The 13,936-nt window shown below is 38.4% G+C and overlaps 1 protein-coding gene across 1 annotated transcript in view; it reads left to right on the top strand.

Moving 5' to 3' along the window:
- The first annotated feature begins 8,595 nt into the window (after window positions 1–8,595).
- Window positions 8,596–13,936, top strand: part of LOC139463958 (serine/threonine-protein kinase DCLK3-like) — an 87,390-nt gene continuing 82,049 nt past the window's right edge. Inside the window, exon 1 of the mRNA XM_071245426.1 lies at window positions 8,596–8,672. The gene's annotated coding sequence lies outside the window, so the exon portion shown is untranslated. The remainder of the gene's footprint in view (window positions 8,673–13,936) is intronic.

Genomic DNA, 13,936 nt, shown 5'->3' with positions numbered 1-13,936 from the left:
TGTTTTACGGTCCTACGTCTCATCCTAACCATATTAATCAAAGACATGTCACGCCCCTAGCCGACCCCTAGCCGACTGTGATTATACAACTAGTAACATCAGGCACCTGCTGTGGTTCATGGTTGATTGATAAACCCAAGTGTGGTGAATACTTTCGTGGATTATTTACGCTCTGGTCGTACTGATCGATTTACATCTTCAGAAGGGCATCCGACCGGGAAGGAGAATTAATCAAATTTATGAGTTCCAGCACGTAGAATTTCCGGTCGTGATCGGGAAGCAGAATTTGTCCAAGGCCTCAAGCCAAAAAACCTTCAGAATGTGGATTCTACCCAAATATTAGTCCTGCAATTAAACATGATTGGTGTTGCATGTATCTACTCAGTTACAAGATGTTTGTGTTAATATGTCAGACTGTGTGAAGCATTTTTAAACGAATGGCAATTCAGTAATCATATTGAACACATGTATATTTCTGTATTATATTATCTCAAAAAAGCAGAGGGCAATTCGAAAATATCAGATCATCATGATTATTATCAGGTTATCGTGATCATTACAGTAATACAAAGGGGTATCAACAGAACATGTTGGCGGTGTATTGTAAGGATGCACACAACCAACAATGACAACAGGGGTGTGTTGTAAAAACAGGATCTTGATCAATAATGGGTCAGGCCCTCACGATTGGTTAAACGTTTGTTTGTACGTCGGGGCATGGTCCGAATCAATCTTCCAATGATAATTTGAGGGAGTCTTGTCCCCTTCTCTTGCAGCGCTTGGTCGTACTGGGTGGCCTTTGACGTCAGCGTGCGTCTCCCGATCATGTCCCCGACGTGTTCTATGGGTTGAAAGCCAGGACTCGTGCAAGGCTGGTCATCGCATTCTGGTGATGTTTTGCTGCTGGAGGTAGCCAGTTACGAAACAAGCAGGGTTGGCGCGATCGTTGTCATTTTGCATGGCACGCAAACGGCACACCTATTGGCGTTAATCTGTTGTCTGATCTCGTCTCGGTAGTACTGTCAAGTGACCTTTCCACGAACAATATGCAGTGGCGTTCTGGCAGTCATAGTGATAAATATCCCCCCAAAGACCCAACCCCACATCTGACGTTGATACGACGTCTATATCCAGAAAGTCCAGAAAGGAATCTGGACTTGTCTGAAAGCATTACAGACCATCGGCGATTCCCTTAGTTTCTACACTCTAAACACCATTGGTTTTGCTAGAATGTGTCGATTTGTTGACGCTGGCACAACACGTGGTTGTTGAGCATGCAGACATTTGTAATCGTCAGTAAATTGAACCCTGGTGGCCTGGCGAAAGTGAACAGCTATTTGATTTGCTGTTTGGGCTAGTTTCTGATCAATCCGGAGTTTATGCGTGGATAATGAAACCAACAATACTAATGGCTCAGAACGAGTAAACGACATTTTGCTGACCCCCCTGCCCACGTTCGCGGATGAACTGCAATGTTTCGGGTGTGTTTGGGCGTTAGGATTTAGTTCCGAAACCGTTCCATCGCTGGCAGTCATGTTTCAAAGTTGACCTTTCTTCTAACGGCCGATCATAACACTTATTTTTAATAATCCCCTACTTTTTGACAATATATAATATGGGGACATACTGAGATTGCGTGATACCGGCATTACATAAGTTCATTTATATTATATTTTAAAATATAAATGTCTGTTCAATTTAACACGTTTTGCACAGTTCACAGCTTGACCTAAACTTAGCGAACTGATTCTTATTCTCATACATATGTGCAGTGTACATAAAACGGTATTTTGTGAGTTCCTTCTCTTTGGTGAATAAAGTCATTATTGTTCGTTATCGGATTACCAGCCTATTGACTGACCGTACTCCAACAGAGAGACGATGATAAACTATAGCTGCACGATACTGCTGTCTGTACTAACCACCCCTTACAAACACTGTGGTCTTGGTTTTGATGAATAAATCAGAAAACACTAAATAGAAGATAATTCCCGCGGGAAATTCCGTTGAGTGACAGCCCATGAGCAGTATGTTTATTTCCAGCTTGACATGTACATGATAATGTACAGCGCCACGATTGACTGAAATACAATACTGTATACCGTTGATCGGTCTAGCCGGCGCTCTGATATCTACGTATACAGCAGCATAGAAGAATGTGCTTCTATGAATGGATTAAATAACTTCCCTTTCGAAATTATTGTCTGAGATTCGGTTTTACTGTAATGGGGCGGGCAATCGTGTTTTCCCAAACCGACTGTACATGTTTATTGAATGTAAATCTACCGATAATATTTTTATAAGCTGTCAGCAACCCGCCGTGACACGTATTATGGCAAATAAAAACTGTATGCACATTGACTTTCCCAAGGCATGGTTGAGTATCCAGAAACAAGAGAGCAATAACTCACCATTCATGTTTTGAATTTTACTTTACATATATTATGTATGGATAATAATATGTGCCATTTTCACTTCACAAGGTGAAAAATATATGCACAGAACATAAATAATTCTACAAATCCATTGATAAGACTAAATACTTTATTATTTCAAAAGAAATATTTGGCCTCTTTAGGCAAAGAAAAGCATTTCTTTGTTCTCCTTGATTGATCAAGTTAAAAGTGCGGTATATGGTTGTCTTTCCTGCACGTGTGCGACTTGCCTACTTCAACTTTTAATAAGGGGTCATGGCGGAAGATGAGGTCTTAGTTCGATTCTCCACGCATCTTCCCGAGTCAAGGGCGTTTTCCACAACTGGACTTTTATAGTCGGTTAACTCCCTTGCGTCGGGAAGATGTTACCGACATGGATATACTTTCTGAAGCTTATTTCTGGTGTAGCCTCGACGTGATATTGCTTGGATTGTGGAAGAGCGGCAACAAACACTATTCTATCACTTAGCTTTATCTGCAGTTTTGAAAGAAGCTATTTATAGGAGAATATATATCGTAACTTGCACATCATAAACACCAGGTACACGCTACATCGTGTGAAGCCCATTTCGGGTGTCCCCCGCCGTGATATTGCTGGATTATTGCTAAAAGCGGCGTAAAACGGTACTCAAAGAAAAGTCAAACGACTGAAGGGTTTGTGCAGCACGTGATGGGTCAAAAGGCACACCTGTTTTGAAGCCTTGTTGTAATTGTATGTGTAGACGTCTATCTGCTTTGCAGCAGTCCTTTACTGCCCAAGGACTTTCATACGCACTGTAGTCTGGTACTCATCTGATGGCTTGTTTGTTAGTCGTTTAACGCCGCACTCAAGAATAACCCAGCTATATGACGGCGGTCTGTAAATAATCGAGTCTGGACCAGACAATCCGGTGATTGACATCATGAGCATCGATCTACACAACTGGGATACGATGACATGCATCAACCAAGTCAGCGAGCCTGACCACCCGATTCCGTTAGTCGCCTCTTACGACAAGCATAGTCGCCTTTTATGGCAAGCGTGGGTTGCTGAAGACCTATTCTATCCCGGATCTTCACGCGTCCACAATACGGGGCGGTTGGGTAGTCTAGTGGTTAAACGTTCGCTCGTCACGCCGAAGACCCGGGTTCGATTCCCGACATGGGTACAATGTGTGAAGCCCATTTCTGGTATCCCTCGCCGTGATATAGCTGGAATATTGCTAAAACCATACTCACTCACACGTTCATCTGATAACGTTCCTCGTGGTGAAAAGTGTTCTTGAGTTGGGGAAGCCATTGGCAGTTAAACTTCAAAAACGAGTCCAAGATGTACAAGCATACAAGGACTGACAGAATCCGACCCTCACACACGTCCAAACATCAAGAAGCGCTTATTATGGTTTCATTCTTCCCATCAGTAGTGTAGAAGCAGAACGATAATTTTCAACTCTGAGGCGATGCAATACGCACCTCACAGAAACAGAATGGGAGTCGAGCCTCAAGCAGGTCTTGCTCTGATGTTGGGGGTACGGGTGGCCCAGTCGTCTAAGGCGCAGCGATTTGCTGTGCAGAGCTGCGTCCCTTGGGCACGCCAGAAACCTATGATTGTGGGTTCGAATCCCGGTTCGCCCCGATTATGTTTCTAGGTTTGTCAGCACTACACCCGTGCTCGTTGGTTTCACCGATGTGGTAAACGTCTCAGACCTGCATCACTTCGGGCTTTCCTCCAACATTAAGCTGACACGCCGTGATATAACTGGAATACTGTTAAAAGCGGCGCTAAACCCAACTCACTCACTCAATCACTTTGATGTACATAGGAGGACGATTTGCCAGTTGTTCATTTAAAAACACACCAATGTAGAATGTTTTAAGTCCGCCGCATTCATTTAAAGGAAGCCATAAATTGTAAAAGCAGTTAGATTTCTAGTCAATGCACCTGCAAGCCCCCCACCTATAGAGAGAATTTCTATCATCCGGATCCCTCCATATCAATAATGCTGGACCCGCCCTTGGTATGAAAACCGACTCCATGCAGTCGCGTGTAACCATGACTGGTGTGAATTCGCACTCATACGAGTTGCCATCTACTAAATATTGGAATTGTTATTGTTTTGGCGGCCACGTGGCCATACATAAATACTGATGTGGGAAAGTTCGATCACATGTACATCTACTCGTGTAAATGTCCAAGTATACATTGTGATAATGTAAACATGTAATACGGAATAAACACCTGGAAAATACCACATGTTGTATATGATCTAGACGACAGGATCAAGGACATTCAATATATAGTTTAATCCCTTGACATATCTTGGACCACTGACATGGTGGGATTCTTGTTAAAGCCGACATTCAAGTATTTGTTTCCGATAACGCACAACAGGCCTGCTTACTAATAATACCCGCTCCAGCGTCTCTTGGAACCCGACAGGACAAAATACAGACATTTGACAGTGCCAAAAATATAGAAAAAACTTTATTTGAAAAAGCTCAAGTTGCCAGCAGGACACTTGAACGGAACATTCCTTCTCAGCGTAAGTCAAGTCTGGCTTTATCATTACGAGTTAAACAAACCGTAAATATAAGACTATACAGTAAACTACGGTTATTACGAACTCAAAGGGGCTACTAATTTTAGTTCGTTATAACCGAAATTCGTTATAAGCATATATACAGCATAACTACAGCATATAGTGGGGACTAAAAGTTTAGTTCGTTATATCCGTTAGTTCGTTATAAGCGTGTTCGTTATAACCATAGTTTACTGTATAACTGAACATACGTAATAACGGTAAATCCAAGGTTGATGTGTAATGATAGGAAATTAATAACCACGATTTTGTAACCTTGACAACACGTATTAAGAAGGCATGTTAACATGTGCTTTCATTCTTTGGATATAATTATTCAGCGACTTGAGAATCTCTTTTTTACAGTGTGTGTATTTATCATGAAATTATTTCATACACATTATTTGTTCACTCGATGATGAGACATTGAACAGTATTATGTAACAACTCTTCAATGTGTTCCCTTAATCGTTTCAGACACTCTATATGAGCTCCAATATTGATTTATTATTTACATACACTTCGATTTGCCAGGCAATTTTATTCCAAACTATTCTGAGACAATTTCACCAGAACTAACACGCGGAGTGACGTAATCATCAATGGTGTTGGTCGATCAGGTCTGTCAAATAGATAAACAGCTCTTCTTATGAGGAGGAATGGCCGAGCTTTCCGTTATACATTATACACAAGCGTTTCGGCGCGGCGGCGCCTTTCTGCGTGGCCTTAGAGTCCTTAATTGGGTATTGCCTCAGGTAGTCAATATCTATTATTGATTTTTCCGTCGTCAACTAAGCCCAAGTCCGATACAATACATGATCGACTCCTTGTCAGGCACCGCTCCTGGTATTTAGACGGCAATATCCTGAGGAGAGACATGGCTTGGAATATATGGAGATCTATCATCTATACAGATTCTTTCATTCAGCTGTTCGTGACAAGCAAACAAGTTTGTTTTCTTTCAGAACAAAGCGTCGTTACCACTCACAGCACAAATGCAGCGCAGGGAATGTTTAGGCTTATTGTTGTTCAGTTCATGGTTGGAGGAGAATATATCATGATGGCTTCAAAGTACTTTTATATGAAACAACTTCAGTTCTTTTTTCTTCCCAGAGACGTTTGTTGTTGGAATTGAAGTTTCGTAACAACCATAAAAAAAAAACAGACACAAAAAAAACCCAAAAACAACAACAATGCGCCCTCACCCATAAAATGTACACCGATATATCTCAATAATAACTTGGATCGTCAGCAACGCCTTCTGAAGAGGATGCTACATATTTCCCTGAGGTACTGGGGTAGCTCAATGAAACTGATTCACTCAAAATTGACGTGCTACATGCTTTCAGTGCTTGTCATATGTTCGAGGGAAGTATTACGGTGTAAACAAACTGTTTGAGCATAGAGATCGCCATATTTTGTTTTTAAGGGCTGATCTACAACCCACTCAAAACACTGGACTCAACCTATGCAGCTTCACTCAATATAGTTGGTGACACCAAAGAGTTTGCGTTTTATTTAGTCATGGTCAAAATAGAGATAAACATACTGTGCTTTCAATGTATTGCTAGGTTACATGTAGATTTAACCTCGCTAAATTTAACATTTGAAACTTAGCTCTACAAAGAAAACACCGTATGTTTATCTCCTAATTACGCTGATACGCCGTGATGTACACTGAAATACAGTTTAAAACGGTTTTATAAACAACTCGTTCACTCAGACAGCAAATCGTCACGATCACCATGCATCACTTGTGTTTGTGGTACTATTCTTTGGAAATCCAGCATAACGATTTTCCCAAGCTTACATCAAACATTTTTTATAACTTAAAAAAGACAATTATCCAAGAGGTCACGTACCAAAATATAGAAATCACACACACTAAAATGTAAACGGGAGTTTTATTGATAAAAATCTGTCAACGAGGCCTATGTTCATCATCTGTTTTGTGAGTCTAAATTACATCATGATATCTAACAAAGCGTTAAAAAAGATTATTGGATGTCTATATACGGAGACTTTGCGATTGTTTAGTGAGACATATGTACTGATTAGCGTATGGTGAACTATTTTTAGTGTCCTAATGGTGATACAACTTTTCACGTGTGAGAAACTGGCGGTTTTAATGACGTAACGTTAACAATTTGTGACGCCATAAACAATGAGTGGAAATATGACGTCAAGTTGCTCGGGTATTTTGGAGAAAAATAAAGACAAAAGAGGCAAGGAGAAATAAATCCAGATACAGGAATTGAGTGCATTTAATCAGGCAAAGTAGACATAATTTAGGCGAGCAAGGTATAAGGATCTATACGGAAACGTCGCTTATACAGTATTAAAGAAATTGTTATCCATAAATTATGTCTACTTTTTCTAAGTAATGCCTATCAAACAATTCATTTAATCAGGGTATATAAACTAACCTGATGGGAAAGGTATCACTCGGACCTTCCAAATAGATATGAGGTCAAAATACAGAATCCAGTATTTGACGTCCAGCAAACTCCGACGTCATCTTTGTGACGTCACAATTACATAATGTCAGAATTCACTTACAACTGTGACGTAGCAATCAGCTTAAACATACTGCCGACACGCGGGTCATTCACCCATTCAGAAGTCTTTACTATTTCTACAACAGCCAAACGCGAGTCTTTTATGCAACAGAAACCTTGATGCCTACTCTACTTTTACATTTACGGAAGTAATCTCGATCTATTTTCTTTCCGAATAATAAATTAATTTATGGTGACACTGCGCAAGTGTCGTTAACAGTGAACTATGGGATCAAGAATATGGAATGTTCTATCATTATAGAACACAACTAGTAACATAATTATGGTTAGACCTTAAAGGAACAAATGTGAATGTGTCGCATCTGACAGGGTGAAAACGTGGTTAAATCGGATTTGAAACCCCGAAATCGTCAACAGGCTGGACTAATCACGAAGTGTGAACATGTTTATTGCTGAATAAACAAACATTCTTAGTTGTAAAAAAAATAGTTGATTCATGCAAATTATTTTCAATGAAAAAAGATAAATGTGTTATATTCAGCTTGACTTTTATTACTTCTGCATTCTGTGGTAGGTCATAGTAATATTTGATTGGCTTTTATTCTGTAGAATATCTTAAATTGAATTTAATATTTTTCCAAATCTTCTCATATCTGTAATGAAATTCGAAACATCTGAGACTGAAATCAAAATATATCTGACTGAAAAGGATGGAGGGGGCGCCAACATTTTTGGTAATTTTCTTTTTCGTTTATTGTTTATAAAAAGATGTAACTGTTACATAAAACAGGCTTCCGCCCAGGGAAGCAGAAAGCCCGTGACGTGGAAACTATACATCACAAGTCTAAAGTGAAAAACTAAATTTTCGAAGCTCCTTCTAGGTAATTCAACCTCGTGCAGTTTGATGTACAAATACAAATAAGTAACAAATCAAAATATTAAATCGAGTAAACTGTTATAAGCCAAAGGCATTTGTACTTATAAAAATTCACTGTTGTTGACAGCATGACACGCTGATCAATCACCAATAATATAGAACGGATATGACCTTTTCACGATATGCAAATGTGAAGGTCGAGGGTCGGGGCAACCAAGATGGCGAAGTTCGACCTGGATTTATGTACCTGTTGTTATGGATATTTGCTTCTGAAACAGTGACAGTAAGTTACAACTTTTAAAACACTGTCTCACATACTAGATTTATACCGTGCCTTTGTATACTAGTGTTGAAATGTGTAGTATGTCGTGTCATAACGTAAACAGAGACATATTGTTGCCATTACTAGGGACGCGATAACACATTACTCGCAGCTAATCTAAACAGGTGCCCGCGAGATCGATCATGGTGAGAAATCGAATATTATTACAACTGAGTCGATATTGCTGTGCGAGAAATAACTCGTTTTGCCTGACTGTTGTTTGTAATTAGTGACCAATCTGCCATCACATGGAATACCTACTAAACAGTATGACATACAATTTTATTGGAATATATAGGCCCCTAGAACCAACAATTATCATGTATTACAATTTGGTTAGTGTAATTATTTCCATTAAAGATTAAGTGATACACGGGACATAGAATAATGAGGCATGTACCTCTTTTTTAATTACAAGTGATGTATATTTGTTAATTTAAATTGTCATTCATTTATTTGTTTGATGCTCTAATTTACATTTTAATGAAGTACAATGATAAAATGGTAAATAAACCTAAGAACACTTAGTACAACCATGATTTAATTCAGCTCAAAGAAGCACTTGACTTGGGGTCAATTTGCAGTCATAGCACTTGTCATTCAACCACCACTTTACTTGATACCAACTTTTATGTTCTCGCTCACTCTAGCAATAAATGATTTCAGTAATTACATTAATTAGTTACACAGGGACATGGGCACTACTTATGACGTATAAACCTAGACTGGAAATGTATTCATTCTAATCTCCTTTTAGATTGTGATTGATTTTGATGTGCTTGATTTTAATAATCAGAATTTATTTATAGTTTGAATAAGTATGATAGACACTGAGAGATTGCAAATATTTAAAGACAGGATTTCTGTTATCCCGAATTAAATAATTTTATATTTCTTAGAAAGTAAGATATGACTTCCTGGAATAATCAACAATCTTATATTATCTTGACTCCGTGAAATATGAAATAAACCCCCTTTAAGAGTTCAGAGAGTCATGATGACATATTCCCGTATTCAACTTAATAAGCGCCCCTGCTCTAATAAGCACCAAAAACCGATATTTGCGAATATATTGGCTAATGAACAATCCCAATTAGCACCTTTTCAGATTGATCAATGTATACAATACTTATTTATTTGTGTATAATACGCACTCGTGTGTTTAATGCACCCTTAATTATGGGCAGTTAAATTCTGGAAAAATATATCTGTCATGTATAAACATTTCAGGGTGTCAGCATAAACCACGAAATTTACAATCTTTCAACTGTTATTTTCATCAAAATAATATTCTAATAAGTGCCCCCCCCCCCAGTTTCTAATTTTGAGAGCACCCTGGGTGCTTATTATGTCTAATACGGTAATTGCTTTTTAATCCCCTAAACAGTGAAAGTCAGTTTCTATTTATATTGATTGAGACATTTATTTCTACTTTATTTTCATTTCACTTCATTGCTTATGTACTCTTATCTTGTGCTCAGATAGGATAAAAAGTTAACAGTTCAGAAGTGAAACTTTCAAAGTTAGATGTTTTAGACTATGTACAACATCAGTATTCTAAAATTAACACACTGATATGAGGAGGTAGACTTTTATTACTTCTGCATTCTGTGGTAGGCCATGGTAATATTTGATTGGCTATTATTCTTTAGAATATCTTAAATTGAATTTAATCTTTTTCCAAATCTTCTCATATCTGTAATGAAATTTGAAAAATCTGAGACTGAAATAAAAATATATCTAACTGAAATGGGTGTGAACCTAACATTTTTGATAATTTTCTTTTTCTTTTATTGTTTATAAAAGAAGTAGCTGCTACATAAAACTTTTTATAAGGAGACTGCTCTTACATCATAAAAAAACCCTACCATTTCTGACAAATCTACTTTCAATTACTTAGAGGCTAGTATGTTACTTTATCAGTCTACCAGATAATATTGCTCACTGCAGTGTGATTTCATTTTATTAGACACTGGAAAATAGGATCCCACAATTGTATGTAGAAAATACAATGCTGACAGGATATGAAGGTTTATTTTGAAATTCTAATAGACACAGCATGCATAGGGAAACTCTAAACAGAATATTAAGTAACAAAAAGATTTTAATTCACTTTCTCAAATTACATGATTATCTTACATCTTATGATTACATCTTTTACAGGGTGTGCACAGGACTTGATGAAGCCTTGAAATTTACAGTTTGTCCTGAAAAGGCCTTAAATCAGCAATGACAGTGATATTGAAAATATACAACATGCCTTGAATTACACCCAAACTACACTAATTAATTTCTTTTTTACTACTTGTATGCAGAATAAAAAAATGTGCTTTTGAATGTCCTCAAACATATGCAGTAATGTTGCATGAAAATGACTAATTTAATGTTTGTAGCTAATTTTGTATACCTCGTTTGCAAGGGGATTGTTTGCATGGTTACATCCCATTAGTGAGACATCCCATTAGTGAGACACCCATTGTAAGACAGTGGGTCTCCTCCCATTAGTAAGACAGCCCAGTTGTGAGACACCTTAAAACAACAAGGTCATACCTGGTTGCACATGTTAATCAGGTAATTAACCCCTATCATGAAAATGGACTTGTCTTATTTTAGACAAAAGAAATGACTCAAGATGTTTGATACCCTCTTTTACTTTATTTAATTCAACATTTTAATTCATCCATCCCTTAAAATCCATTAAAATCCAGTTAAAGTCCACCTGGAATGTCTCTGGGTTGAATAGTTGGTTCAGTAGTTGTTGGATGTGAACCTTCAACTGAGCAAAGAGGCGTTGGTAAGTTGTAGTCCGACGATCAGGCATCAATGCGTAGACTAGGGGATAGGTAATGCTTCCTTTCTGTGCATGCAGTATGTAAAGCTGATTCCAAAGATCTGGGCAGGCGGAGAAAGTACCATCCATGTAGACAATGGAAGCTGACTGGAGGACTCTAAGCTGATCATCAGTTGCAAATACCAGCATCTTGTCTTCTTCACCGTCGGCAAAAAGCAGAAACCGCTCACCATCATGGGTCTCTCTCCAGGGTGCTGCAATGTCGACTTCAGCTCTGGTTTTAGGGAGTTTCGGGATGGTGTGACTGCGGTGTCTGTAAGCTCCTACTAGCTCCTAACTAAGTTATTTCCTGAGAATATTCAAACAGAATTACTGGCCTACTCTTATTAATTAATCCGCTAATCATGGGCTGTGACCATTGTTAAGTGGGTAGACTGGCTGTGTTAGCTAATTAATCCCACCTACTCCACTGTCTGGTTTACATCCCATTAGTGAGACATCCCATTAGTGAGACACCCATTGTAAGACAATGTACCAAATAAATACAATTAGAATCAGAGATAAAATTATCCTTGAATTTGACTATAAGCACCTTGAAAAAGCCTTGAAAAGGCCTTGAATTTGTTGAGGACAAATCTGTACCAACCCTGCCTCACCACCTTCCCCACCACCTTCCCCACATTGCCTAGCCTCAGTGTCGGACAGTTCAGAGAAGCCTGCAGCTTCTCATGTCTGTGGGGCCTGATGGCAGCCTGGCAATATTTCTAACTTCAAACATTGTGTGTATTAGGAAATTATTGTACCAGATATTCATCTCATGAAAAAAGGCTGGATGTGCTAATTAAGTTCCACGAAATGAGTTTTTGAGGGAACGCACTGATCACTGTACAAGGCCACTGATGAAGTAGCTTGTCTGACTTGTATAGGTTTATGTACCCGGTCATCACGTAATGGTATTTGTTAATCCCTTGAGGAAACACTGCTTTGGGCTATTAATAGTAAGCTAAAACCTCGGACACGGTTTACAACTAATAAGTAGAGCATGAATTATATCATTGTTGAATGATTAATGAAGGATGTTTTAGGGCACCTTGACATCACAATATTGTATTTATAAATACAAACATGTGTGATTAGAATGGATACAATGCTGCTGTTGGCAAGTTTATATGGCTTCAGTTGCCTAATATGACATATTGCCAGTCTGTGCCAAACACTGTTGCGACTACATACAGAACATGGCTCATTATAAAAGGATCATTTTCAGGATCATTTTCAGGATCATTTTCAGTAGAAGTTAGAGTTATTTTGTGGACTATTTTTAGTTTACTAGGCCGAACAGAATTTTACAGACTGTGTGCTCTTTCTTTGTGGAATGGAGCCCTGAGGCCACAGTAAGTACTGCCTTTGTTTCTGACAACCTGCCTGCACCTGAGAAATAGTTCTAACTGAAAAAGGTGTTGGCCAGATTCAATTTGTCTGTCTGTCTTTTATCATTATATAATCTGGATGAAAATACCCAACCTCCCTCACCCATCCAACTGCATGTAACTGGATTCTGTTGACCGAAGATATCTTTAATGCAGTCCTAGTACTCACGCTTGTCATATGAGCCAATGGGAGTGAGGGTTACATATTGCAATGGTAACCAGATCGTGTACCATCAGACCCTGGTGTCATGGATTGTTGTTAATGCAGTAACCACTGGTGTGTCTGGTCCAGACTGATTACTTCAGCCATTCAATAAATTCAAGGTTTTACACAAAGCTTAGTTATTGGTATGATCATAAGTGCTGTAATGAATCAAAGATACCTACAGTATCATCGATACTTGGTGCACATGATACTTGAATCGTCAGTATCTGAGATCGCGATATGCTATAAATAGAAGAAGAACGCATAGCGTTACCGCCTGTAAAGGCAGTACAGTAAACTACAGTTATAACGAACTCAAAGGGACCACTAATTTTTGTTCGTAATAACCGTAGTTCGTTATAAGCATATATACAGCATATATTCAACAAATGGCGGTGCTAAAAAATAAGTTTGTTATATCAGTCAGTTTGTTATAAGCGTGTTAGTTATAAACGTAGTTCACTGTAGTAGCATAACACCACCTGTAAACATGGCAGAAAATGAAGGACATGGTAGCTGAAGACAATCTGATTAACTGTTACATATTATAACCATCCCTTCATTTAAAACTGTTTTTTTTCTTGTGGTTTTCATTGTTAACGTCCTGGAGAAAATGTGTGAAGAAAGAGGTTTTAGAGCTGTATCTAGGTGATTTCATAATTTCTTACTATTTGATATTGTGTATCGTGATACCTGTAGTATTGTCAGTCCGTATCGTGATACAAATCATTTGATCAATGTACACAAGACTTATTTATTCGTATGTAATACGTGTGTTATATGCATCCTTTATTATGGG

Source organism: Haliotis cracherodii, unplaced genomic scaffold, assembly GCF_022045235.1.
Source record: "Haliotis cracherodii isolate W230 unplaced genomic scaffold, xgHalCrac1.p SCAF_16, whole genome shotgun sequence".
NCBI classification, from domain to species: domain Eukaryota; kingdom Metazoa; phylum Mollusca; class Gastropoda; order Lepetellida; family Haliotidae; genus Haliotis; species Haliotis cracherodii.
Note: the sequence above shows the minus strand (reverse complement) of the source record. Positions and strands in the feature narration are given on the sequence as shown.